The following is a 25,274-nucleotide window of genomic DNA, read 5'->3' on the forward strand; positions in this document are numbered from 1 at the left end:
TTGGCAGCTGTAATGCCTTGTATCTGTAAATTATCTTACACTTATTCAGCAATCCTGTCTCCCAAACATGACTTGCCCGGTCAGACCGAAGGCACTGTATGAGAGCACAAGTGAAGAGCCCCAAAGCTCACAGCATATTGTGAAAGCTGAGATGAAGCACTCATAGTCTGAGGCTTCCTCTACTATCCTCTAAACAAGTGTGTCCCTTGACTTCCCTACTGGAATCCCCTAGTACAGAAAAATGTGGAGAACCATGGCAAAGCAGATCCCAGGAAAAGGAGGAGGAAATTGTTTAGTAAAGATCAGGCTGAATCCACACAGACCCAGACACCCCATCAACAACAAGCACTTCTCCCAAGCACTGAGCTTGCAAAGTTAACCATGCATCAACAAGCAGCCTTCAGCAGGAATCATCCCCAATACAAAAACAAAATATTATATGTAGTTCAATAAGAAAGTCTACAAAGAAAAACCCCAGTGGAAAACTCCGACAGTCCCCTTTTGCGTTGTTGGGTTACACAATTTATAACTGGATCTCTCTTCTCCCTCTGCTTGTCCTCTCCAAATCCTGTCGACAATCCTCAGTCCTGTCAACATGTCCCTCTGCCTACACTCATTACATTTCCAAAATGATTTTTCCAAGTTAAATGAACTTCACATTCTCATGCTCTACTGCAAATGCTCTTAACCTTTTTGGAGGTCAAAACTTTACTGAGAATCCCATCAAAGTTCTCGCTTTCTCTGCAGGAACAGGCACAATTTCAAGTAATTCACATATCTCCTGGGTCCCCTGGGGCTTAGAAACTTCTGTCCTAGTGGCCGCCTCCTTCCATTTTCTTTCTACACTGAATGTGAGAAACACTCAGGCAGCCTATCTCCACTTGTAAGAATTATGTAACTCTAACAAATTTGAAGAATCCATAAGGACTCCTTTTAAAGGAGTGGCCCTGTCCACCTTGCTGATATCAAGACTCTAAGGGAGGGTCATCTCACCTAGGCTCAAGAGCTTCAGCCAGTCTGACACGCAGCAGCCCTGAAGGACACCCCTCCTTCCAGATTATGACACCTGCTCCCAGTGACTGCCCTCACACATGTACCAATGTGACTTTATGGGGACCGCTGAGACTCAGTCTGTTACGACTGGCATCAGTTGCCACAGGCAAGTTATCACAAGAACATGACCTTGGTAAGCACATTTTACACTTGAGTGCTGTTCATCCGGGTGACACCAAGCAGGGGGCAGGGAGGCAGGAAGACAGACAGAGACGGTGCCAGAGTGTGTTGCCAGGCACTGCCCCCCACCCTACAAGCTGCAGAAGCTGCCTCATCCACACAGAGAAATCGAGCCCACGAAGCCAAATTTTTGAGCTGCTGCTGAGAATCCCATAAAAAGCAATGCTATTTCTAACCTCCTGCACCATGGAAAAATACACATGCCACCAAGCAACCCAGAATCTCTGAAAGGTTTATTTTTATACTCTTTCCCCACGCCCCCCACGTTTACCTCCCCCACAAAATTTTTAGGTGGAAAATTTGCTAGCTTTTTAGCAGTTTGACACTACTGTGCTAGGCACTGACTAATGAAGCTGCTGGCATGTTTGATTTTAAAGTGAAACGTAAATGTGTTTTCCTAATACCACTCTGAATGTCTACTTAATAAGAAAATAATATGGTCTAATAGTAAGACAGAATTCAACAAATAGGCAGAGAAAATTTCCAAGTTCCCAGGCCATAGACAGAAATGACAGAAGTAACGATTTTCTGTTCCCAGCCTTTAAAGTGGTATTCCCGCCTGCTGGCCTTCCTCTCTGCATTGCTGGCTTTTCCTAATTCAAACATTGCACTCAGCATCCCTGATGTCCTTGCTGAGTTTCATTTTTTCTCAGTGCCACTCTTAACCTTAAAGTTGAAGAATGAGGGGAAGATAGTGAGATGGAGCTCAGATCTGAGTCCCTTGACTCTGCACAGACATGGAGCGCGCAGAAGGGAGGGAGGAGAGAGAGGAGGTAGGAGGGCCTGAATGAGGCCTAGAGAACCTAGAAACTCTTTCAGAAGCCAAAGGGGACCCTAGAACTAGTCCACCTGGAATCTGTCCCAGGAACCCTCCCACTGGGAACCTTGGCATCACTTCCCTCACGACAACCTGGAAGGCCAAAGAGGCACCAACCCACCACTGCCCAGCTCCTCACACAGACAGGAAGTCTAAGTGCAGCTCCTGAATGATCCTAGCCTAAGTGTAAGGCGGAGTTTAAAACCTCCTTCAAGTTAGGGAAGCCTCAGAACAATCTGGTCATTTACACTACAGCTCCCAATGTTTTTGTTTGATCACATTTTCACAGTTTAATCTATTTTGTGGTACAGTGTTAAAGATACATCTGGAGAAATAAGCTTTGTTTTATTTACCATTGTAGATAGCAGGGACCTACACTCAAAGGTGATGCTTCTCCCAGCACTACTGGTCCTCTTTGATTTACCTTAAAAGTTTAAACTTAACACAAAGACAGGAAGTTCAGGTAGAGGATGCATCACCTGTATCTAAGGCTATTTTTTAATTGCTGGAGCATCTCCCGACTGGGACAACAGGTCTCACACTGGAAGACTTTCGCATGGCTCCCTGGTCCTCACCATCCACTTCCCATCCCTTAAGGACTCTGAAGGAAACTAAAAGGGAGGTGGGACTTTTCCCCAATTGAACCTTTCTCATCTGGGCAGAGAGCCAACCAGATCTAAGTCTAAGGTTTCATCCTCTCCCATGAAGAAGACAGAAAATGGTGCAAAAAGTTTAAATTAATGATTTCTTCACCTACATTCCAGCAGCGTTGTGCTCAATCGAGGCATCAGCACCAGCATTCCACCACATCTGGCTCCAGCAAGATGCCTCATGAAATTCCCCAGCTAACCTCCTTAGTCCTGAAAGAGGACAGAGAGATCTGTGCCCCTGCACTCTCTCTTCCTCTGATCCTGCCAGCACATGGTCCCTGGGTAAGAGCTAGCATTTGGATGGAAAATAATAACTGACACTTTATTGAGTTCCAACTGTGCATCAAAAGCTGAATTAGGCATCTTCACAATTATTCCACAAGACAAACATTAGCCCATTTAAAGATGAGAAAAGCTAAGACTCTGAGAGGGTTAGGACTTGCCAGAGTAACAATATGAATAAAAGTGGCAAGGACAGAATTTGAGCCAAAGGCCATGTTTCTGACTAGACCTTACAAATGTGAGGTTAAAATTTTAAAATACATTAATGACAACCTAAACACGGGGACCCAACCCCATTTTAAAACCAAGTTCAAAAAAATCCACTGTACAGTAAGACAGGACATTCTGCAGTTAATGCAAAAATCCAGATCTCCTTGGGCCTTCCCAGCCAAGCAGATGGAGCAGAGTGGCAATGCCACCTGTCCATCTTATCAGCACTTAGGAAAGTTTCACGGTCCAGCTGTGAGCTTTAAGGGACAGAATTTTACAAGTAACAGAGCAAATATAAACTCCAAGACACTCAGCTGTAAGAACCTATTTTAGGTGTGAAAGTTCTTATAACACCTCAGAATCCAAAAATGTGCCTGACAATGACCCAAGATGCACAAAGCAACACGTAGTTCCGCAGACAGGGATGTGTTCTTTAACCACCATGATGTTCAGAAGGAGCAACAGAGCTTTGTATTTTACTTAACATTCACATACAGTAACGCAGTCAAGAAAAAGTTTTCTGTTACCAATTTTGAAAGTTGCTTAAAATAGCTGACAGAATGAGGTAACCCCATACATAGGGGGAAATCAGGTACTTAAGTAATTTGCAAGAATTATTTCTATTTTTGTCAACATTTTGTAAATCAAGCTGCACAGTTCTTAGGGTCCAGTGGTGTGTTCAGTTACCTAGTAAAATTCTACTTGAAGACAGTTTTAGTTTTTGGTGGGTAAAATCAAAAAGGACTGTATCTGAGATGATGGAAGAGAAACTAAACTGTGCCTATACTCTTCAGCCCGCGTAGAGATGAGTGGCCGCCTCCCATGTTAAGCTGGTGGTGGGTGTGCCAAATTATGGAAGAAAAACAAGGCAACTCATCAACACTCAACAAGTCGGGAAGATAAGGGATTCTCAAACATCAGGCTGTCCTGTCAGGTAATATAGAACACATGAATGAGAAGTATTTCATCAGTCACTGAACATCCACGAAGTGCACAACCTGAATGCTCCCTGGGAAAGCTTACCACTCAACCTGTGAGAGCCTATCAAATGGGCTCCAAGTTTTCAGATATCTCATAAGTAAAATCCACTTAAGAAAGAAACACATAAGAACAGCAGACACTCAGCAATACAGTGGAATTGCACACAATACTGACTCAGGGTATGTGGTTTGTTACGTACTGCAGGCTTCTTAGCACCTATAATTTTAAGAAGGTTCCAAACTGTGCAAAATCCATTTAAATTCAAGAATCTGTATGCCTCAGTGAGGAAGCGCATTAAATCTCTCCTGATTCTCCAACTGCCTCATCTATTTCCAACAGCAAACAAAAATAAAAAGGCTTGGATATGCACTGAGAGCGCCTCCAGGGCAGATACTCATCAATTCATTTGACAAAAGTTTTATTGAACTCCTCCTACATACCAGGCACTGTTTTAGGCCCTGGAGGAAAAAATAAGTGGGAGGGAGGGAGATTCCTGACCTTACAAAGCTTGCACTCTAGTAAGGAATTTAACATGAACAATGAGTCATACCTAGCATATTAAAAATTTAGGGAAAAGATCCACCTTATATTCCACAGATTTTCTTACTTTCCTGAAGACTCATATATTTCTTCATTTGATGTTCCCCACAGCCTGGCAATCAGGCAGGACAGGAATCACTTAAGAGTTGACAAAATAGAGGCACAGAGAGATGGAGAGGCATGCCTAAAGTGAAAAGCTGGTGATGGGCAAGCTGATGCACGGCAGGGTGCTCCTGGTACCCTCCCAGCACCTTCACTGACTGTCCCCCACTGGGGCTGGCTCCAAATAGGGTTTTGGGTCTGAGGATGTCCAGAGATGACCAAAACACATAGGTGTCATCTAAGCTTCTACTTCCAGATACCCCAAGGCCCAGCCACTTACACCTCACCCTCCAAAAAGAAACATACAGCACGCAAATGTAAAACCAAATGCAGTAAATTAGGAGGTCAACCCCTACTTCATAGTATAGACCACATGTGCTACCGATACAGATAAAGAAAAACTTGCTCACTTGATGTCACAACAGCTAAGAGAGAGAAAGGAACTGAAATTTATTTAGTGTGTACTATATGCCAGGTATTGTATTAAGCATAGTGGCTTATTTATTTCTCATGGCAATCCAATTATTATCCCCATTTTATGAAGTAGGAAACCAAGCAAAACAAAGAGTTTAGAATGAGAAATAACGTATCTGGGTATTAAATGCTCAGTCTCAGCAATAAACACAAGCTGAACAGCAAGATTATTTTTCTTCAGGTATTTTATTAAAATCTACAAATATGTGTTTTATATACATTTACAGCCCAATGTGAGTCTACTTGTGTATTAAACAAAAAAGAAAAGTCATACTTAATCTGATATCATGTAACCTTCCTCCTTTCAGAAAAAGATAAATTAGTAAGAGAGTCTTTGCATCTATAAGTTGGTAAGACTTTCTTGAGAGGAACACCATCTCAGAACAGTTAGTGCTGTGACAAGCTCTGCTTCACAAACACTATCAAAGAGAAGAGTCTTAAGTCTACTCACCTTTTAAGCTGTATGAAAACTGGTATCAGTTCTTGAAAATGGTCCAATCAAGAGACAGCAGTTGGATGTTACAAATGTAGAGCTTAAGCTGCTAAAAGAAAAAAAAGAATTTCAGTGAACCATTTCCTGGTTTCTCTTATTGCATTATCCTCTTCCCCAAGTTGCAAAAACTATTTGAGGACTGTCACAATAAAAGGCACAAATGCCAAAATGAATAAAATAAGAACACAAAGATAAGCATCAAACAATAAAGAGAAGGAAGAGAGAATTACAGCAAAAAATCTGGGGTAAGGGATGTGACTGAACTCATCAAGTTCTCATCTTCCAATTAAATGATACATACTTATTCCTCCAAACACACAGGGCTTTTCTTCAATGAGAAGCCACAAACAAATAATAGACAATGTCTTTATTGGATTTTGGGAGTTTTTTTAATCACAGACACCCTAAGTATGGCTGTAAAAAGAACATTTTCTTTCTTAACAATCCAAATTATCTCCCAACCACACAGATCCACCCAACCCTTAACTGTAAAAGAAGGCAGGCCCAGTAGCACCTTTTCCCTCCCATGAAACACACGTCTTAATTTTGTGAGAGCAGAACTGACTCCTGCATGGTGAAGACCTAAGCTAGGGTGATGACATCCAAGATTCTGTCTGCAAGGCCGTCTTTACACCTCCCCTCCACCCTGTTGGTAGAACATCCTCCCATTTGGTGCTCCAGACTTTGTCTAGTTCCAGTTTACACAATCTGTCACCAGCATCTTCATTCCAGATTGATGAGTATACTCCGTGTGCACCACACCATTCCAGGTCACATCAGGTAACCGCTTCGCACCTTACAAAGCAGTTTCAGGTAAACTCAGTCAGCTCTGCCTCAGATACCACAACCTCTCAGCACCTAGCCTGCCAATGTGCAGTATTACACTCCTGTCCAAGGTTGAATAAGCCTCCATCTGTCTAGCTTGTGTACGCCGCTGTGTACCCTCCAGGAGACTTGTCCCTCAAAGCATGTTCCTGCCATATGTCACTGCAGAGTGAGCAGCCAATGCTAAGACATCCGGATAAAAAATAACTGTGGCTAGCCAGAGGATCCTGTGAGATTCCTGTGGAGGTCCACCCCAAACTCATAACCCAAACAAATCACTGTTTTTATGTAACTCCTTCCTATCAATACTGTGAACCTACAAACATTATTTACTTCTTCTATTTTCTACCTACTGAGAGAAGAAAACAATCTACTTCTGGTTTTCCAGACGATTGTTTTTATTTCTTAACTGGGACTGCTCTCTTCAGTCTTTGTAGGACTCAAATGCTCAGATTTCTGGGGAAAAGAAGTCAGTGGAATAACCAGAAATGTACCGTGGTAGGCAGAATTCTATGGTGACCCTCAAAGGGTCACATCTTTGTATAATCCCCTCCTCTTGAGTGCAGGCAGAACCTGTGACTTGCTTCTAACCAAGAGAATATGGTGAGAGTAACAGGATATCACTCCCTTAATTAAGTTATACTATTAAGACTACAGCTCAGCAGACTAGAGATTGAGAGACTCCCTTTCTGGCTTTGAAGAAGTGAGCTGCCATTTCGTGACAGGGACTGTGAGGGAGCCACATGGCAAGGAACTGCAGAGGCCTCGAGGAGCTGAGAGCAGGCTTCCAGCTGGCAGCCAGCAAGGAAACAGGGACATCAGTCCTACAGCTAAAAGGAAATGAATTCTGCTAACAACCTGAATGAGCTTAGAAATGGGTTCTTCCCCACTCACACCTCCAGATAAGAACACAGCCAGGCCGACACCTTGATTGCAGCCTTCTGAGATCCTGAGAAGAGAACCAGCTAAGCCATGACCAGACTCCTGACCCATGGAAACTGTGAGATAATATATGGGGATTGGTTTAAGCTACTAAATTTATAGTAATTTGTTATGCAGCAACAGAAAACAAATTCACTTTAGTAATTAAATATAGAAATATACAAAACACATATGTGTATACTAAACGCATACACAACTATTACATCAGAACAGCCTTCCCTACCTGCCTCATCCATCCATAAGTGAAAATTCATTTCTCCTACTTGACAATGAGCTCCTTGTGGGCAAGAACCACATCACCATCATCCTGGCACCCCCAAGACTTTGCAGAGTATGTGGCACATGGGAGGCCCTTAACACTTTTTTTGAAATAAGCCAAATTAAAAGGGTTATGATTTGTCAATCTCTAGTTACTTCAATAAGGCTAAAGCAACAGAACTTATGCAAGCCTTCAAAGCAGAGATCAGAGCCCCAAAATTAATTTCAAAAGAGGTAGCAGACACTTAGCATCACGCTCTAACCCCAGATGAAGAATATACAATTTCTCCAGTACTGGTTATTTCATTTTACCTGTGAACCTGAGTCAGTGCTTAGAAATGTTCCTCAGCAGTTACTACTTTTGCCAAATATCCTCGCCACTTCTCTGACATTTAGCTAACAGCTGAAGGTTAAAAAACATTCCCTAAGAAATTTTCCAAAGTAAGAATTTGTGACTTGTTCTTAATTTTCCATTCATATCAATAATTCATTCCCAACCAAAATGGAAAAACCTATATGGGTCAAATAACCCAGCTCTAATTTTGAAACAAAATGCTAATCCAACTTCTTGACAACCTATTTCTAAAATTCTTTAAGAATTTTTTCTTTTTAAATTGATGATTTTTAATTCTTCTAAGCAAGATTTTATTTAAGCTCTGTTTAAAATGAAAGTTCAATACTTAAATATATTGTTTCTACTATCCTTAAGTGATAAATTGTTTTTTATTATAAAGAAGACTGTGACTAAAGTTGTGTCTACTTTAGATTTTGAAAGGACTGATTTAATAGAAAGGATATTTTAAAATATTCAAATAAGTTAAGTTACTTGAGAGTACAAAATAAAAACTTCACTCATTACAGAAACCTATCATGCTCTCCTGAAATCTATATTCAGGATCTTATTATATATTCCGACTCCTTCATAAATCACTCAGCAAATCTGAACATTCTCTCCAAGGTTTATCCCCTGGTACTCGGCCTCTCAGGCAGCAGAGTTGTCACATTCAAGCCAAGAAAAACTAAAAACACCAGTTCCATGACATACGAGACAGAGAATTTCAATAAACTCAACTCTTCTTCTCAGCATAATTTTAACTCTCTTGGGCCCATCTCTACGAGTGAAAACAGCCAATGAGCCACAGCAGGTAACTGGAGGAGTCACTGAGTCAACCCCTCCCTGTGCAGAGGAAGAAACAAGCCTAGATGATAGACTCCACCCAGTTCCCTCCACCCTCAGTTCTAGTAAGTGCATGCCTTTTCCATAATCTCACAAAACACAGCTCAACACAAAGTCCAGTGCGTCAGAGAAAGAAGACTGAGCATTAATATTATGGCCTCCCCAAAGGAAATTAAGCCTTCAAAAGAATGGTTCCCTCAAGAGAAAAAAACTGAAGAGAATTAATAATCACAGGCGTTCACAGAAGGTGCTGGCAGAGTCCCTCATATACATACCATTCCCCAATGCTTGAAGCATTTGAGGAATCCATGCATGGCTTTCCAAAGTGATAAAGTATGGTCCTCTGCAGCTGATGATCTCACTAGTCCCAAACCATCTCCTGAATGCCATGTTCCTGACACATTTCCAGCAGTTTACGCAGCACTGTAGGTTCAGTGGCTGCAGTTTGGGAACCATGAATTGGTGAGAAGCACAGCAAGAAGACGCAGAGGGCAGGTATTCCTGAAAAGAAACATGCAGCAAGGACCTCCCTAGCACCAAGAAGGGGATACATGAGTGGTGAAGTCTGAAAAATCAAAACGGAAGTGAGGCACATTTACTCTCAATCTTAACAACATTCTCATTTTCTCTTTGAGGTAAAGGAAGACATTTGTTTCAGACAAACGTTAAGAGAGGAACCTGGCTGCACGCTTCCTTCCTTTCTCTGAAACAGGACTGGCTCCCGCTGGTGACTGGTTCCTGTGAAGTGAAGCCATTTAAAACACAATGACTTCTGGAGACAAGAGGAGAGAGCCATTTCATAGAAATTATAAACTGGAATAGGAAAAAACACAAAGCAGTAGGTAATTTACATTAGTCTTACAGAAAGAGATTAAGGAAAATAAAAAACAGAGGCTCCCTTCCCAAAACTATTCTTGCTCTACGTCATTTTTCAGAAATGTTGAGGGGATACTTAGGATGAACCCACACTCCCACCGTAGATGCAGTAACAGGCATAGATTTTTGTGACGTGTCATTTTCACGACATAAAATGCACGTGTGCCTTCATTCAACTCATAAATTCCGCAAGGATTTTGTTTTGATATCTTTCTCTCCTGGGGCTGAATTATTTCAGAGTAAACTGACACCAAGAAATACTGACCAGGTGCCCTGCCCAAGGATCTGCTCTCTCACCACCTGAGCTTGTCCCGGGGAAGGGCCGGCGGGCAGGTAGCACTGCCAGCAGCCTCCCTACAGAGCCCAGGCAGTGATGCACACCACCCTCCACAAAGCCGACGGCGGTGTGGACACACGCAGGGTCCAGCCACTGAGCCACCAGGAGTCTGACAAGATGTTTCTTAACAAAGCATGAGCAACCATTTCATCGGGTGCCTCTCAAAACACGGAAAGGGCGGCTTTGGGCAACTCCCAGCAGACACTAAGCCGGCCGGGAGGAAGGAGAGGGATCTCGAAGCCAGACGCCGTCTGTCCGCTGTCTGGCTTACTTCTAGCAGAGTTTTCCGTTCCAAAAATAGAAACGAGGGACCTCTTCAAAGCAGATGCAACAGTGAAACACGTCCCATTCTGCTTGCTGGGAAGAAATAAGGCATGGCGACGGCCACGCCCGCAAATCATCTCTTCTGCAGCACCAAGGACCAGACAAGCGGTCTTTCCTGGAGGACGGCTGAGGCGGCCAGGCTCTTCAAACAGACCCTGTCCCCAAAACCCCTCGAGGGTGCGGCGAATGGACGAAGGCAGACCAAGCGGGCTCCCACACAGGCCTCCTCTGGGCCTCCGAGGTCTGCGCCGACAAGGCGGCAGAGGACAGCCGCAGACTTTCAGAGAAGGGGCCCCAGGCCAGGGCTCTTCCCGTTCTGCCTCGCCCTTCAACCCAGAAAACCTTTCAGTGCATCTGCCTAAAGCTAAGCAACACACAGGTTTCCCATCTCCCTTGCTGTTTTGGCTCGAGTTCTTCAGGCTGCAAAATTCAAAAGCTCCGTGTCCTAAGCTTATAAAGGCCAGAACCATCTATGAAGAAACTAGGACAAGGCCACCCTCAGCCAACGCTGTCCTGCAACGCAGCACCACATCCAACATGGCGGCCAGGACCCTTCACGGGGACGCGACGGAGCCTGTGCACCCACGCACGCATGCGCACGCGCACACGCACACGCACACACACACAGGCACGCACACATACCTACATACTTGGAAAACCTTCCGACGGGATGCTTCAGGATCCTAAATGGCAGAAGTCAATATTTCAAAGCATAAAGGGGGCGAAAGTTTTTAACAAAGCTAGAAAGAGCACCTTAAGGAAACAATAAAAAAAGATTTCTTGTAAGTGACATTCAAGTCCAATAGTGAATAGTTTCCTAGTTATTTCCAAACTCAAGGGAAGCAAGACAAAGATCGACATCTCCGCAAAAGATCACAAAGTACTTAAAAGGAATGAAAAACTTCACAGCGATTGGAAGACGTCAAGATGCTTTTTGCTGCTTCTGCAAGAAGTACTGTCTCCTTTCCCAAGCATCCTGGAAGGAGTTCTCAGGGTCAAATTTTCTACCATATACTATCAGAAAAGAACAAGAACCTAACTTATTTCTCTGAATATCTAAAATTTAATATGGGAAACAGGACAAACAAATAAATAAATCTGTGCTGTTATACTACAATGTCAAGCCTTTTTCATAAGCCAAAGATAAAAATTTTCAATATTCTGTTGACCTCTATTAATATTTAACATTAAATACAGACCCAACTCTCCACAGAGAGCTGTTTCTATGTGCTGAATCCCTGGGACTGTGAGGAAGGAATGCTAAATGCCAGAAAGCGATCTGAGAAGTCACTGCGTTATGTGAGGTGGAAAGAAGAAACCCAAGTATGTCCAAATCTACACTCAAACTCATTCAACCGCGCAATCCGCTGGCAGGATATATGAGCACCCACTAAGTGCCAGACACAATCCCAGGCTCTCAGGGACATCAGCAAACAGAACAAGGGTGAAGAGTTGAACAGTGAACCTACTGAACACATAAATTAAGTAGTTTGCTCAGAAGCGGTAAGTGCCACGTAGAAAGGCAAGAGTAGAGCAGGGTGGGAGACAGCCAATGCGGGGCCAAGGGAAGCAGTGCTGGAGAAAACTCCCTGAGAAGGCAGTATCTGAGCCAAGCCTGGAAGGAGGCAAGGGTGTTAGAGGATGAGTCTTCCAGGGAGAGGTCCAGGAACAAGAAAGCAGCGTGGCTGGACAGAGAGAATGAGGACAAAAGTATCAGGAGATGAGGTTGGAGAGGCCACAGGCATCCCAGGGGCTTGTAGGCAATAGTAAGGACTTGGCTTTTACTCAAGAAAAATGAGGAGGTACTGAAAGAGTCATGCATTCATTCAACAAGGACTTACAAGATGGTAAACATGCCAAGCCCTGTGCCAGATTCTGCTGAAGATGTGGGAGGAGGAAGAAGGTTGAGAAGAGGCAAAAACTGGACTCTTCAACCTTCAATAGTAGCTAAGGTCTTCATTCAGTAGACTAAGTAATCAAGAGTACACTCCAAGCCTTAAGTGGGAATCTGAAAATGAGCATTCTATGGGCTCAGAGGATGCCTATCCATCCTCTACTTATGCATAGATACTGAACATTTACCACAGTAACACCAAAGATACAGAAGATCCTAAAATTGTCTAAAGCAGCGGTGAAAAATCAAAATTAAGTTCAAAATCATTTTAGTCTTAACTATACCCCATTGGATTCTAAATATTTAAATCTATAACAGTATTATGATAGCTCTAAAGTAACTACACTGGTTTAAAAACAATAACACCCTATTTCCCAATGTTTCTGAACTGCAAAATGTCTACTGTTCATTGATATCTAGATACGTATTTTTTTTTTGTCATTTTGGTAAACTGAGCCAATAATAAAACCTATGCTTGGTATTTTTCCTCTATTAAACTACACGGACTATATTTTTTAATACTTCCTCTGTAACTCCTCCATAATACTAGTCATTCTGTACTTTCAAGCATTTTTAATGCAATATATATGTGTGAATGTGTATCTATACGCATATATATGCATATACATACACACATATATATGCGTATATACATATATATGAAAACACATATATATGTATATACATATGTACATATACTGAGTTATGATATTAAATATCTGCATCTACATATCACATGCATAACTTTTTTAAAGTTTCTAAAAACAAAACTCAGCCTTATTATGTGAACTACCTTCTATCTTCTCTTCTGCTCTATTGCAGATCACTTTTTTTTTAATTTTTTATTTTTTCCTTTTTCTCCCAAAGCCCCCCGGGTACACAGTTGTGCATGTTTAGTTGTGGGTCCTTCTAGCTGTGGCACATGGGACGCCACCTCAGCATGGCTTGATGAGCAGTGCCATGTCCGTGCCCAGGATTCGAACTGGTGCAACCCTGGGCCACTGAAGCACAGCGTGCAAACCCAACCACTTCGCCACAGGGCCGGCCCCTGCAGATCACTTTTTTAGTGCTGGGTGTGACCTACTAAAATGATTTTATGACCTGCCAATGACTTGTGACCTGCAGTTTTAAAACATCGGTCTAGGCACTTAAAATAATTCAGGTACTTAATTAATTTATAACCATTAATGAAGTAGTAACCCACGTCACAACATCAGCTATCCTCCCTTTGTCCACCTACCCTCCCAGCCTGCAGAGAAGAACAAACTCTAGTCTACTAGTGAAACTTTAAGGTGTCCTGAAGAACAATCCTTCAAAGCACAACCCTGCAAGACACAAGCGCTAACCAGAAAGCAGTTCTCTGCTGGAGCCAAAGAGACCTCACCCCATCTGCACTATCTGTGCACAAACTTTCCAAATAAAGTCTGGGATCCAGTATTCTGAAATAACATAATGAAAACGCAGTCTACTGCTAAAAGATCTTTGCCTTCAGCTTCCAATGCTTTGATAAAGTTGTAAATGGTCATTAAAACAGGCCCAGTATAAGCATGACTTTGCACTCCAGCGCAGAGCAGATTCAGAAGCAGCAGGTCTGCAGTGAGCCCCAAGACTGCATTTCTAACAAGCTCCCAGGGGATGTCAATGTAGTCGTCCAGTAACAAAGTGCTAGACAGCCCCAGGTTGTTTACAGATCAAGGTAGCCCTCCTTAGCCCCCTAATAAAGTGTATTCACATACACAGCAGACCCCTCACAGGCAGCACCTGCTGTGAAGGCAGGTGTTTAGGTGACATCCACAAGCATGTTAATGTAGGCTTCAGCTAATGGCAGCCCATCAATGGTGGTGATAGAAATGGCCATCTGGGAAGAGTGGAGGACAGCACACAAGTAAGGGAGTAAAAGAACTCAGAGAGGAAATCAAGTTGGGAAGCAGGATCAGGCATAGTGCAAAAACCTATAAACTGTCCCAGAACGAAAAAAGAACATCTATTTGGAAGTAACCACATATATCACCAACTTGGATACACTAAAAGTAAGCCGTGTTATGACAAATGGGCCTGCTAAAGCTCCAGTAGGCTGGAAAACATCTATTGATGATGAAACCATCATTCAAAAAGATGTCCATTTACCCTATTTTATTTGAAAGGATCACAGATGCTCCAAATATTCCCAAGTCAATTGATCATTTTAATTGAAAATGAACACATACTTCTACTTCCTCATTAGGGGTCAAGTTCAGAACACAAAGATTGATTATAAAGACTGTCATTAGCCAATTGTTTATATTCTATTAGGTCACAGCTTTTTTAAAAAAAATACCACATTCCTCTTCATTTTACATCATTCTTAGAAAATAATTCCTAGCATTTTTTCCATGAAATCATCAAAAAATAACTATTGGAGTTGAAATTCTACCCACTTGGAGGCCACTATTTAACAACTAAAGTCTGCACATGCTGTTCTACATGCTACTGAATCAATACGGGTAAAAATAAAATTCCAGAAAAAGCAGAACCTACACAAGTACAGCCTTCTCTGATTTGAAGCCATGCAATCTTTCCTCATTCTTGCGGGTTTCATTAAACTAAGAAGCACAGAACACTGTAAACTGATTTGCTAGTTTCCATACTTGCTGCCAAATTTCCACTTCTGCAAAACCAATTTCAATTAAAAAAAAAAAGTAAAGCTAATCTTCTGGTTCTTCACATGGTCCAATTTATTCAGAAGTGGGATAAAAAGTTGGAGGGAAGGAAATCAATCATTGGCAAATAACGCAAATGTTAATTTATTGTCTTTATTTTTTAAATCGCTACATTGTCTCAGAATCATTTCCTCCTCCAAGTTCTGGAAAGTTTTTAAATGTGGACACTGCCAAACAATGACCTTGTTATAAGCCAAAGTTTAGTTATTTTAAGGAATTTACTACCTTTTAGCTGAAGGAGTTCTCATGAAAATCCTTTCAAACCACCAACTTTGTTAAGAATTTTTACAGGTTTACAATATAATACTACATAGCTTCTAAACATTTTAAGATTTTACTCTGTGCATTAGTTTAGCCTTTAAGAAAGCAGTACAATCTAAAATTAATGACATAGGTAAGAGAAAGGGAAGCTAAAAGGGTTAAGCATGAAGCGACTTTAGTGTAGCAACACTACATTGCAGGGCAAAATCAAGCTAAGGGCAGGATGCAGTGTGTGCGGTATGTTTAAGCTGCTAGGTACTAGACAGAAGAGTAATCTTGAAAGCATAACATTTTATGTCCACTGACTTAAAAATATCTCCTCTTCTCAGGGTCTTCAATAGTAAACCCAGATATGCATATAAAGACCAAGAAGCATGATGTTTTCAGATCCTCAGATGAAATTAAATCCCACTTAGCCAGAATCCAAACAGCTGGGAAGTTCAAATAACTGGAATTTTTGTGAGAAGGAAAACAATTACAACCACCAGACCTTAATACACAATATGACTGTCCAAGTTCCCAATTACAATCGCTGCCAGGACCAAGAGGGAGAGGGGAGAGGAAGAAGAGGAGTCAAGCCAAGAGGAGAAAGCAAGAGAAAGGGACCAAATGGAAGAGGAGGGTGAAGGAGGAAATTGAGGCATGGGGAAAAGAATGGACTGAGAGGAAAGGCAAAGAGTCAGCACTGTCTGCAACGTCTCAACAGAGATACCACATATTCTGCCATGTGATAATGAAAACAAAGGAAATCAGTATAATGCTGTGGTCTCAGCCTTAGGAGGAAAATCTCTCTCCATACATATCTTGAAAAGTACAAAAATAAGAAAAAGTTTGATTAAAGAATGCACCAGTCTGCACATTACTTAAATCAAAGCTCAGAAAGGACAGTTAGTGACTCACAATCTATGTTAGTTCTCATCGTGAGACAAGCTCTTACCACAGGCCCCAGGAAAGCTGCTGGACAATGCTTATGTGTAGGTGGTCTCCACTACACCAGACTGAGTGAGGTTCCACTATCTCAGGCTTCAACCTCCCAGGGTAGCAGAGGATGAGACTGAACAAGTGAAGGAGCCAAGCTGCATATGACATCTGAAGTGAGGTTTGTTCATCTCAAGCTATGCAGCAGTAGGAGCTAGATCTGAGCAAAAACAGACAGCTCATCTTAAGCATGTGAACGCTGCACAGGTTGTTTTCAGAAAGTGAATTATCACACATAAGCTATCCCCCCTGGAAAACTTCACGATCCTGATAAAATTGTGTGCCTCCTTCTCAAATTTCACCACAACATGTGACAGGTGGAATTGGTGCTGCTAGTTTCAAAATAAATAAGACAGATCACTCTTCTGATAACTGTTAATGCTGCAGGCCTGTGTACATACACAAAAACAACACACACACACACCTCTAGTGACTGGAAGTAGAGTTTTCAAAAGTAGCAAACATTTCTCTGATAACTTACAGTGCATGACTACATATGATCACAAGTAGAAAATGTTTCTAATACATTTAATTATTTGGGGCTTTCAAGTAAAAGTACATTTTACAAATATAGGTATAATTGAAGACTGCCATGCAATTTTAGAAGTCATCTTCATAATTCAGAAATGCAATCTGAGAATATTTTTACCAACCTCCCCCTTGCCACAGATACCCTGTTGATTCTAGCCAAGACCTCAGCCAGAACTCAGAAAATGATGGTATTACAGGAAGAGATTCCATGTGAAAGTGGATCTACCATTCAGATAACATAGAAGATTTTCTATCTCACTGGAAGATAAAAATTGCAACTTTTAGTATTGCTCTTATTCAGAATGCTGTTCATTTCAATTCTACACCAAGTCAATGACTCGTCCACCCTTTGAGGTTGTGATGAAAACTTAGCTAACAACTTGAAGGCAATTCCAAGGGGTGGGGAGGGGACAGGGCTCCCGGAATTGGGCCAGGACTTCCGGGCTGGGCTCACCTAAAGCAGCTCCCTTTCCTCCACATAAGAGCTATCACCAACTACCATCCCAATACGAACGCCACTTCAGCCACTTCCTTTCATCTAAGATGATCATTTTGCCAATTAAAAAACAACTCATTCTCAGCAATGCCTGGTAGAAGCCTAGAACTAGAGAAAGCAGCCATTGGAGACCCTGAGAAATTTCCCCACCTCTGACCCAAGAGCATAATGCCAGAAAGAAAAGAAAATGCAAATCCCTGAGTTTGGTGCCTGCCTCAGTTTGTGGCATGCACTAGTCTTCAAGACTACTTCTGCCCACATCAGTGTCAAGTCTGAGGCACAAGGCTCTGTGCAGGAAGAATAAAGCATACGCTTTGTCCTCAAGGAGTCCACGATCTACTTATGAATCTCCAGCTGGGTAGCAGAATGATTTAACTATTCATAGCAAAATGGCCTTCTGTGTCTCTGAGTCCAAAGGGAAAAGGGGGTGTGGTGTGGACAAGTGCTACTCGATGCACAACCTACAGAACCACTGCAGCAAAAGTGCCCGGCGCTCTGATTAAAACGCACACTCCTGAGCACCATCTCAGCTCCCTGGAGTCCAGAATCTCTTGGGGTGGAGTCTAGGAATCTACATTTTTAATAAGCTCCCCAAATAATTCTTAAACAACCAGCATTTAAAAAACAGAGCTCTAAACCCAAATTAAACTGATCTACCTGAGGGAGTGAGAAAGGGTGCTTAGTGTCTAGAGGCTGGAGGAGAAGAGGTGGAGGAGAGGAGACTGGGAGGAGCAGGCCAAGAGGCTCCATGGAGTGCAGAGCTTAGTGTAGCAGAGCAAGGATTCTCTAGGAATGACACAGGGGGGCTCACCCCTACCTGGGGTGACTTGAGCAAACCCTGACTGTCAAGCACCACCAATGAAGTGGGGGGCAGGGTGTGAGTGACAAGTCCTGGGGTACACACTCCATCCCCAAATAACTGATACAAGCCCTCTTACCTTTCTTGGTGACTTGGGGCTCAAATGAGATTTAACTGCTCTAGAAAAATAAAGAGATGTAGCATGCCTTGCTCCTGAGTACCATGGAAAAGTTCATTCCTATTACACATTCCAACAAGTCAAGATGAGCCCAGAAAAGTGCTCATCTCTCCAGGTGACATCCATGCTGCACAACAGAAGAGGGTGGCATTCCAGGTAGAGAGGCCAGGAAGGGCATGGTCTGTTGGGTGTCACTAGAGAAATGGGGTGAATTGGGGAGCACTGGGAGAGGGGCTGGAGACAGAGACCCAGCCCACGCCACTGTTACCCTGTGGCCACACAGGCAAGTCCAGCCTTTACCTTTTGAAGCAAGGCAGGGAGAAGTCAGCTGTGCAGGCCAGGTAACTAGAATGATGGCTCTCAGAGTTGGGGTCCCAGACCAGCAGCATCAGCATCCCCTGGGAACATGTGAGAAATGCAAAGCCTCTGGCTCCATTCCACATCTACCAAATCAGAAACTGCATTTTAAGGAGCCCTCCAGGTGATTCTGACACACAATGAAGTCTGAGACCCTCTGCTCTAAAGTACAGGGAAGGACATATGAGGAGAGGAGAGAAAAAGCAGAGGTAGAAGGCAAGTAGGTCCAGAGGCTGCTGCAAAAGTCCAAGCAAGAAACACTGAGCATCTAAGGCAGTACCTACATGTAGGAATGGGAAAAGTCAGGTGGAAAGATACTCAGAAGTAAAATTGCAGGACTTGGTGATACAGAGACCAAGTGTGCAGAGAGGAGGTGGGGAGCCAGAACAAGTCCAGGTTTCTGGCTTGGGTAACAAGCTTTAAAACAAGTAAAAGAGAAGAGAGCTTTTACATCATTGTACAGATAAACTTGCCAACATCTGCCTCAACCCTGAAATACTCGTCTGTTTACAAACCACCTCGGAATCTTCCAGACTCAGGAAGATTGTCTTTTAAACGCTTTTATAAAATAACACAGTTGTGAAGTGCACCCACGTGCTTTCTTCAGATACATTCTTCAACTACATTTTTCAGCGATGCCTCCAGGAAAGCTTTATAAACAAAAATCAGTCCCGATTCAAAGTCCTGGAAGAAGGGAAAGGCTATAGAGAAATCACTGCACACACTCCAAAGGGCAGCCATTTGCAGAGAAAACCATGAAACAATGCTTACCACTCACCACAATTTTGAATAGGAAGGAAACGCAGTACAGTGTCTAATATAAAACACATGTTAAAGGCTTCTCTGCCCAAGAATGTTATTTACCTAAGTTATTGGGCTCAGGATATCTATGAAAAAAAGTCCACTCTTAATTAGCTATCCTCATAAAGGAAGCTGTATAAGTGAATGATGGCAAATACTTCAAAAATCATTCATTTCTGGCTTTATAAAATGTTTTTACACTTATTGTGAAATATGGGTTTGTCTAATGTTTTGGATATCCCCTTTTAAAAAAGCAGCAGGCCCACTCTAAGGATGAGACTCTGGGGAGCTGGGAAGCTGTCGGATGTATCTGTCTCCAGGCCCTGTCCTTCTCTCAGCTGCTTAACACAGAGCAGCATCCGGCAGGGCTGTCAGGTCCCGTCATTGTCGTCAGGGTCAGTTGTACAGGACCATGAACAGTCACTTTCGTCATTAGGGCTCCACCCCCCACCCCGCCCCAGCCCCTGCTCTTTGAAATAGCATCCAACCAACCAACAGCAGCAGCGCGGGGCCTGGAAAGGGAGGAGCGGGGTCTGATCTGAGGCAGGAGGGACCGGGAGGCATGAAGGCCTCCCTGAGTCCTTCACAGCACCCACAGACCTCCTCCTGAGCCATCCTGCACTCAACAACCACCTCCAAGATTATATTACAGTTTCGCCCCAAATTCTAAAGTCCTGCTGGCTGTACTTTATTAAATGAAATAAGATTACTAATACGGGAGAAGCTGAAGTTCAGCTATAACTCAGTGATGACCTTCAGACAGAGAGGTCATGTAGTCAGACAGACCTGGGTCCTCGCTTACAATCATAATAAACACTGGGGATAAGCCAGACATGTTTTAAGCACTTAAAACTATTAACTATGAAAATCTTTATAAGAACTCTATGAGGTGGGTGATTCTATTACCAACATCTTCCTTTTACAGATGAGGAAAATGAGGCATGGGAAGGCAGAGTGAACCACCCAAGATCACACAGCTGGGAAAGGGCAGAGCTAGGATTTGAACCAGCAAGCGCTGGGAGGTGCTCTCCCTCCTGGCCAGCTCCTACCTCCACGAGCCTCGGTGTCTTTGCCTGGTGCCCTTGCTGGCTTCACCAGGCTGCCGTGAGACCTGCTAGAATGCAGCCGGGAAGGCTGGTGCTCAGCGCTCAGGAGTGCACACCGTGGGCACTGCTCAGAGTTCAGTTCCCGAGGAGGAAACTCCCTGTGGGCCCTGCTGTACCCATGGCATCACCCCTATTTCCTTACTTTCTCTTTGTTCTCTCATGCCTGGCTGCATGTGCAGTCCTGCCTCCAAGGCCCTCACCATCTTGCCCTTCCTAATGGACAGCACAGGTTCTGCACACAGGCCTGGAATGACCCCTCCAGCCAGCTAAGCCATAAGTCTCGGGCAGTCTTCAGTACAAATGAGGTCTTTACAAACCCTGGACCTCATCCCTGAAATTCAAAAGATGGCTAGAAACACTGCACTTTCTAACAACACTATCTAAGTTTCTACCCATGAGGTTAATTTCTCAGGTGGGCTTCTCATCAGCTTTCTAGACCTAATCAGTCTTGCCTTTAGGATGCAACTGCCAAAACAACTCCCAAAAGTTCTGAAGGTCTCAAGTTGAAAATATGAAACCAACAGCAAAGATTCATATCCACAACTTGACTGAACTGGGATTTTTACAAGCATTTACCGAAATCTACTCTGTCCCAGGCAGAGCATTCTCTTGAAATTATCTTTCTATAAATGAGGAGACTCAGAGCACTCTAACAACCGTTCACCAGGAACCAGGAATCCAAGTCCTTGGCTGAGAAACCACATTCTTTCTTGGTAAACAATATGAAGAAAATCTATCATCTAGCAAGCAGAACAGCGAGAACCCACTGGTCTGTTTTTCCACCAGTAAATGGAATGCTGGGGCAGAGTTTTGCTGTTCACTGGAGCCAGGACTAAGTGCCCCAGCACCTCATCCTCGCCAATGCTCTCGTCACCTCATCAAGCCTGCTGTGCTAAGACACAGTTCATCATTGCCAGATCTGGAAAGCACTCCTACCACCATTTGGTGAGCACAACCTCGTCTAGAAGAGGAACATTGAGGGGATGTCAATGGGCTAGAGAAGGAACAGCAAAAGCAAGCTGGGCCCTCCGACCTTGAAAAGAGGAGGGTCACATGGGACATCAGAAGTGTCTTCAAATATCCACAGAACTAACATGGAAGAAAAGCAAACCCTACTCTGAATCGTAGGCCAGGGGAAGCACATTTCCACCGATCTAGGGGGAGTTCCAGCTGCTGCCCTGTCCTCCAAAGGGGCTGCATTCAGTGGTGATGAGCTCCCTGTCCCTAGAGAGGTTCAAACCAAGGCTGGATGGCTCCTTTAAGTCAAGTGACATAACCAAGAATTCAAGATTGGATGGGTGCAGGTGACCATTCACGTCTATGAGACAGAAGGTCAAAAAAGACAAGGAAAGTCCTAGAATGGAAGACACCTGAAAGGAGGGAAGGAAGCAGTGGGAGAAAGAACAGCAGCAACAAATAGCACATTATGAAAAAGGAAATAATTGGCTGTGTCACAGAAATGCTGTACTTTAGAATCTTGCCATTTCCCACTAATTATCATATGCCCCCATTCACCACAAACATGAACAAATTTGGCCAAGTTGATGTAAAACCAATACTACTCAGCCGTTTTTCAAAAAAGATTAGAGAAAGATTTGCAAAGCGCTTTAATACATTTAAGTCGTTAATGATAGTACATAAAAGACAATCTTCTACAGTCAGGTTCCTAAGGCAAACAAAGGCTTCAGAGCTTTCAACAGGGCTGTTAAAAAGCTGAAAATGGTACTGCATTCACAGACACCAAGGGAGCAGTCACCTAAGAGAGAACACATTTGGTGCTGTGGTCAGAAAGAAACTCAAGGCAGCAAAGGGCACATTTCTGACAGATATAGACAGATGATAAAGATGATAGATATAAATAGATTGATAAATACATATGATAGAAATACATGTATATAGATGACAGACAGATATGACAAACAGATAAATGGGTATATAGAAATAGATATGGATAGATGATAAAAATGATTGACAGATCGGAAAATAAGCTAAAGAAACAACTGGAAGAAAATAAATCAAAACTGTATAACAATGTGTGATATATAGTCATCCCTTGGTATCCACAGGGGATTGGTTCCAGGACCAATCCCCTCACCCAGCCCCATGGATACCAAAATCCTTGTACGCTGAAGTTCTTTATATAAAATGGCGTAGTATTTCCATATAACCTACACATATTCTCCCGTCTACTTTAAATCATCTCTAGATTACTTGTAATACCTAATACAATGTAAATACCATGTAAATAGTTGTTATACTGTATCATTTAGAGAATAGCAACAAGAAAAAAAAAGTCTGTACATGTTCAGTACAGATGTAACCATTGTGAGCCTTTCAACCCACAGTTGGTTGAATCCACATATGCAGAACACACGGATATGGAACTCACAGATATGGAGAGCCAACTGTATATAACAGAACATTCTAAGGCTTATGGCTTTTTTTCACTTAGTACCTCTCTAACAGCTACAACTGTGGTACGTTTTAACATTAAAACTCATTTTACCCAAAAGTCAATTAGAAATTAGGAGGTAGCCACAAACTATACAAGTTAGCCTTCCGTTTAGGAGGTGTTGTGAAATTGTACAAATGCTACAAGAAAACAATACCCTGCAAAAACAGAGTGTGTTTCAGGAACACACCATCATCCCGAATTGAGCATAAGACGATAAATGATAACCTGCCCTGGGGACTCACGGGTTTGCCATCGCACTGGCCCCAGAAGTTGTGTATGGCAGCAGCATCTATCCAATTGCGGATTAAAAGTATGAGTCCCTGCAGCTAGGGCATTTTCTGGGAAGACCTTGTTTTACAGAGGTTAAAAGGCCAATTCTTTTGGCCTAATCCTTTCTCTGCCTTATTTGAATATTATCAGTAATCTAGCTAAGGAAAGAGGAAATCTGTATCATGAAAGACCAAGCCATGGCCTCAGTGATAAGCTAGAAAGAAATATTATTGGCCTAAATATTGAATTAATGAACAACAAATTTGTCAATTACAAATCTCTATAAGTTGGAATCAGACCACAAAAGCTTTTAAGGGCCCTAGTGAAAGAAAGGAAGGGCAATTGTGGAAAAGAACTTGACATTCGGTACACAGGTGGTAGATTATTCCAATCCCAGAACTTCCCTCCAATTGTTTTTAAACATTTGTTTAAAGAAACTTGAATTTTGAAGTCATGAAAGCAAAATTTAAGTAAATATCCAAATTCAGTGACCATAAAATCTTCAAGAAAATGTATCACATTTCCGGTGTTTTCACCATTGTCCCCAGTGGCTATTTTATTAGCAGGCTCCATTTTAGTGCTAACAAAAAAGGATTTCATAAAATTCACTGATTGAGACAAATCAAGAGCTTAAAAAGGAAAGACCTAACATCCCTTTAGAGAGATGCTTCTTCAATGTCAAGCAAAACATTCTGGAAGCACAGAAGAAAAGCAGGGCTATCTATGATAAAGGAGTCTGCCCATCTGGACCTCAGCAGTTTGCGACTCTGTCCTGGTTGGAAAAAATGGATTTGGGACAATGGAATTTCTTTTCTGAATATTAAGTAAACTAAATGGAAAAGGAATAGAAGCAGACGTTGGAAAGCTGACATCTTTTCAACCACTATGTGGCCAAAGTATACATTCTAATCTTTACTTACTATTATCCATTTATCAAAACTGCCACTAGCTCTAAAGCAGGGTTTCCCAACCTCAGCACTACTGACAACTGGCGCTGGATCATTCTTGGTCGTGGGGGCCATCCTATGCATTGCAGGACATTTACAGGATCCCTGTTCTCTGCCCATTAGATGCCAGTAGCGCCTCCTGCCACCCAGTTATGACAACCAAAAATGTCTCCAGACATTGTCAAATGTCCCCGGGAGACAAAATCGCCTCCAACTGACAACCACTGCTATAAAACATCCAGACCCATTAAAAAATACCCCATATGATTGTTTAGTTTCCCACAACTCAAAGCCACAGGCTGCAGATGTCTGCCATGAGCACAAGGCGAACAGGGTGGGACAGGTGAGTCAGGGCAAATCCACCATTATTAGTGGGAGAACACCTGCATGCCATGTTCCATCAATGAAAAGCTAACAGCTCCACCCCTGAGTCTGACAAACATTATCACAAAAGAACAAGAGAGGCACTGAATTCCTCTCTATCCTAGCCATCAAAGGAATGGCTAAATCTCAAACTTATGCCTTCAGACCACTAAAAGGGAGAAGATTTTCAAAACAGAGCTTTTCCACAGGAACCAGGCCATTTTCACTCTTTACAATTCAGTTCACCAATTTAAAAACCAGACCTATAGCATACATGCTTGGGCCCTTCTTGAGCTGGGGCCATGAGGGCGCACACATCCTCCCAGACTCTTCCACTGCTACTTGATTTAACAGCAGCACATTTTAACTAGAAATGATTTGTGACAGCTCATAAACAGCTCTGAATACAAACCATTGTCAAAGGAGGTATTAACAAATTTGCACTTCTTGAGTTCCCACACAGGCAATTTTCTCATCATTCTGACAAGAGAAATGTTTAAGGAAAATGCAACAAACAGTTCTGAGATCTACGGGCAATGTTTTCCAAATAAGTGCACCAACGTACATCAGAAAGCTATTTCATTTCAGCAATACGAATTTCCTCTCACCCCAGCGGGT

General features: G+C 42.6%; 1 protein-coding gene across 37 annotated transcripts in view; it reads right to left on the reverse strand.

The window, feature by feature from the left end:
- LDLRAD4 (low density lipoprotein receptor class A domain containing 4) overlaps positions 1–25,274 on the reverse strand; it is a 429,284-nt gene that overhangs the window by 364,836 nt on the left and 39,174 nt on the right. For 25 of the 37 annotated variants that reach the window (XM_070220627.1, XM_070220613.1, XM_070220649.1 and 22 more), the window contains exon 2: positions 5,741–5,831. The gene's annotated coding sequence lies outside the window, so the exon portion shown is untranslated. Of the gene's footprint in view, positions 1–5,740; positions 5,832–9,259; positions 11,236–25,274 lie in introns of those variants that run through there. The other 12 variants (XM_070220646.1, XM_070220635.1, XM_070220617.1 and 9 more) reach the window with 3 other exon arrangements.

The sequence above is a fragment of the Equus caballus genome, chromosome 8 (genome assembly GCF_041296265.1).
Source record: "Equus caballus isolate H_3958 breed thoroughbred chromosome 8, TB-T2T, whole genome shotgun sequence".
NCBI lineage: Eukaryota > Metazoa > Chordata > Mammalia > Perissodactyla > Equidae > Equus > Equus caballus.